The 3258-nt window shown below is 52.0% G+C and overlaps 1 protein-coding gene across 1 annotated transcript in view; it reads right to left on the bottom strand.

Moving 5' to 3' along the window:
* Positions 1–3252, bottom strand: part of FDFT1 (farnesyl-diphosphate farnesyltransferase 1) — a 10862-nt gene extending 7610 nt beyond the window's left edge. The window contains exon 1 of the mRNA XM_026845716.1: positions 3193–3252. The gene's annotated coding sequence lies outside the window, so the exon portion shown is untranslated. The remainder of the gene's footprint in view (positions 1–3192) is intronic.
* Positions 3253–3258: the final 6 nt, after the last annotated feature.

Here is a 3258-nt window from a genome sequence, read left to right as displayed (position 1 = left end):
GAAAAAAAAAAAAAAAAAAAAAAGTCCTGATGGCAAGAAACAGTGGCTCCAACTCTAGGATTTATATAAAATAATCCCCTAGCTCTAAATGAGGAGAGTGATACGTCAAGGAGATGATGGGTTTATTAATTGTTTGACAAATGAAAACTGGCTTGGACTGCTTAAATGCTAATTACTAAGCAAAAGCGCTGCTCTCCTGGGATGGACACATGCAAGCAGTGATTAAGCAGCCCAGGAAAACTGACTGGCCTTAGAGCCAATACTGTTAAATTTGGCATGTTTCCCTTAATTGACAAGTATTTAATACCTCTGTCAAACCACACATCCGAGTGCTCACGAGCAGCTCTCATGCCCTCCTGTTCCTTTGCACGACCGAGTTTTTCCATTTCAACCAGGCCACAAAGGTTCACACGATGCAAGCGCCCGGGTATCCCCGCCCCTTTCAGCAACAAACTCCACTGGCAGCAACCAACAAAGAGCAGAAGCTGAAATGCCATCTCAAGAAGCACCTCTTGCACCTACACCATGCCAAGAGAAGAACCAGCAGTAACTCCAGAGCCCAGCAGAGTTATTTAGCACCTCTTCTGTATCCAAACTTTAACTGCATGCCTAGCTTCCATCATTTACTGAATTTAGCTCCATGGCAATTTGGACAAATCAAAAGGAAGAAATGTTTGATGATGAGGGTGGTGAGACCCTGGCACAGGTTGTCCAGAGAGGAGGTGGATGCCCCATCCCTGGAAACATTCAAGGCCAGGTTGGACGGGGCTCTGAGCAACCTGCTGTAGGTGAAGATGTCCCTGCTCACTGCAGGGGGGCTGGAACTAAATGATCTTCAAAGTCCCTTCCCACCCAAACCACTCTGTGATTCTATGAAATACAAGACCATGAAAACAACCACGCAGTGAGCATGGTCTGCCTGCAGCTCCCCATTTCTCTGCAGGGTACTCAGGCACCACAATCCCAGCTGGGCTCCACGAGGATGACAGAGGCCAAAGCCACACAGCCTTCACCAGAAACCGTGTGTGACAGTGCACGACACTCCGGCATTACCTCCCCTTCGCACAGCTGGAAGTGCCACTTTCAGTGAGCGAACCTAGTTTCATCTCGGGGCTCAAGCTCCAGCACAGCTCCTCCCTTCCCAGGAGAGGCGGGGCGGTCTCTTTACTCATTTCTCCTTGCCACCACATCCACCTGCTGCCAGGACAAGGCTGGTCCTCTTCACAAAGCAGCTGAACCTCCAGGAACTGATCCTGAAGGACCCAGTGACAAGCAGGACTGTGGGGCCAGCAGCAGCGTAAGGCAGGAACATCCCTCTCCTCCTCTCTGCCACCAGGACTGGAGTTATGATGTTGACTCATAACTCCTCTCCACTACCAGGATGTTGGTTAGCTGCTGACGAAGCCGCAGTTTTGAGCCTCCCACCTTCCAAGAAAACGCCCTAACTATGGAGCAGTGGGCTGGACAGGGCCCTGGCCAGTAAAACACACCATTTATGGGGCCAAAAAAAATAAGCAAGAAGGAAACAAACATTTTAGCTTAACTACCAGTACCCTGGCCTGGGAAGCACTGCTCCAAGCACTCATTCAGAAGCTCTCCATTTTCCAACAATCCTTGGGGGATGCATGGAAACTCTCCTGGGAGTGGGGATGTGAACCAGGGAGCAGGGATGTGAACCAGGGAGCAAGAGCTTCCCACTTTCCCAGCTTACAAACAAGGAGATTTCACTCCAAAAAAGTTGCAAACAAACTTGTGGCATGGCAGGTGAATGGGCTGCAGGATAGGAGTAGACCCCAATCCATCAAAATTAATTCCTTCTGTAAGCTTGCTGCTCTGCCTATTTCTATATTCTGCCTATTTGGCATTCCCTTCTTTTGTCCCTAAACTCTTCAGCGGAGCTGCTGTGCTCTGAAAATTAGTTTCTTCTGATCCACTAGAGTCAGCTGTAATTCGGCAGCAATCCCTGGGCAGCAGTAGGTTGCAAAGATCCGGCAATGGCATTTTTAGGATGCCAGGCAGAAGTTTCTGTGCCCTGAGGGAGGAAGCCTTCCTGATCCCAGCAAGCTGCAATGCAAGGATTAAAGAACAGAAAAGACAGACAAGAAAGAGAACTGCAAGCACAACACATATGGACACTGCCAACAGGTTTCAAGGTATTTTGTTGACTGGTTGGTTGGTTTTTATTTTTCCTTAATTTCTAGATTAGCTAATATACCCAATGTGGAAAAAAAGGTTTCATTCTTGGCCCCACTCACGCCTTTCCATGCAACCCCGGCCAAGCCGCTGAATTTCTCTGCCTTTCCTGTAAAACAGGCTGCAGCCACCATTTCATAAATGCCAGATGCCAGCTACAGGGCAGCATCCAAAAGCCAAACCAGGGCTCAGAAACCCAACAGATAACCCAGTGTTCAGACTGGCGCCTGCAACTGCTCCGCGGAGCTGCAACCGCAATAGATGTGTGTAAGTGCAGCTCGTAGGATTTTGACAATTAACCCAGTTTGGGATGAACTGGAGAGACATCTACGTATTGAAATCAGTAAGGAATTATAAAGCGTATATAGAGAGAGAGATGCACGAGGCCCTGGGCCAGCCAAGCTTTGCATCCTCTGTTGCTATTACCATGGAAAACTTTCCTGCACGGCTCTTTTTTACACAGCAAAAAACGAGCGTGCTCGTGTAGGTTTTGAAGCAGCTGCTTTCAAAAGCACCTTCCCGGCAGGGTCTGGACCCTCGCTCAGCCCCAGGATTTTTGCTCACCTCCTCCCACCGGTGAGGCCACCGTGTCCCTGCGGGTCCCTGCGGCCAAGCGCCAGCCTTGGCACCGCCAGGGCCACATTCCCGGGGTGTCACAAACAGCACATGGCCGGGCGCCGTGTTTAACCGTCTGCTGGCTGAGGAGCCGTAGATCCCGTCCCCAGGCCTGCTCGGGGGGGGGGCATCCGTGACAGCACGGACGTGTCAAACCCCACGTCCAGCTGCAGGGGGCGGGGGGAGGCTGCGCTGAGCACCGTTACCCTCCCGGGGCTGAAAGGGGGAGGAAGAAGAGGGAGCATTTCCCAGCAGCTCGGCTGAAGGAACACAGGATAGCCACAGATCACCTCCCGCCCAGCCCTGCCGGGGAGCCCCGGTGTCACGGGGAGGTGCGGGGGGCACCGCACCCGCCACCCCTCTGTCCCCCCCCGCCCTGCTCACCGGAGCTCTCCGTCCAGGGCCTGGATGACAGCGGCGAAGCTGCGGCTCGTCTGGTTGAGGTACCGG

Source organism: Athene cunicularia (genome assembly GCF_003259725.1).
Source record: "Athene cunicularia isolate RWA chromosome 3 unlocalized genomic scaffold, athCun1 chr3_part1, whole genome shotgun sequence".
Taxonomy (NCBI): domain Eukaryota; kingdom Metazoa; phylum Chordata; class Aves; order Strigiformes; family Strigidae; genus Athene; species Athene cunicularia.
The sequence above is the reverse complement of the archived record's forward strand: the minus strand, read 5'-3'. Positions and strand labels throughout refer to the sequence as shown.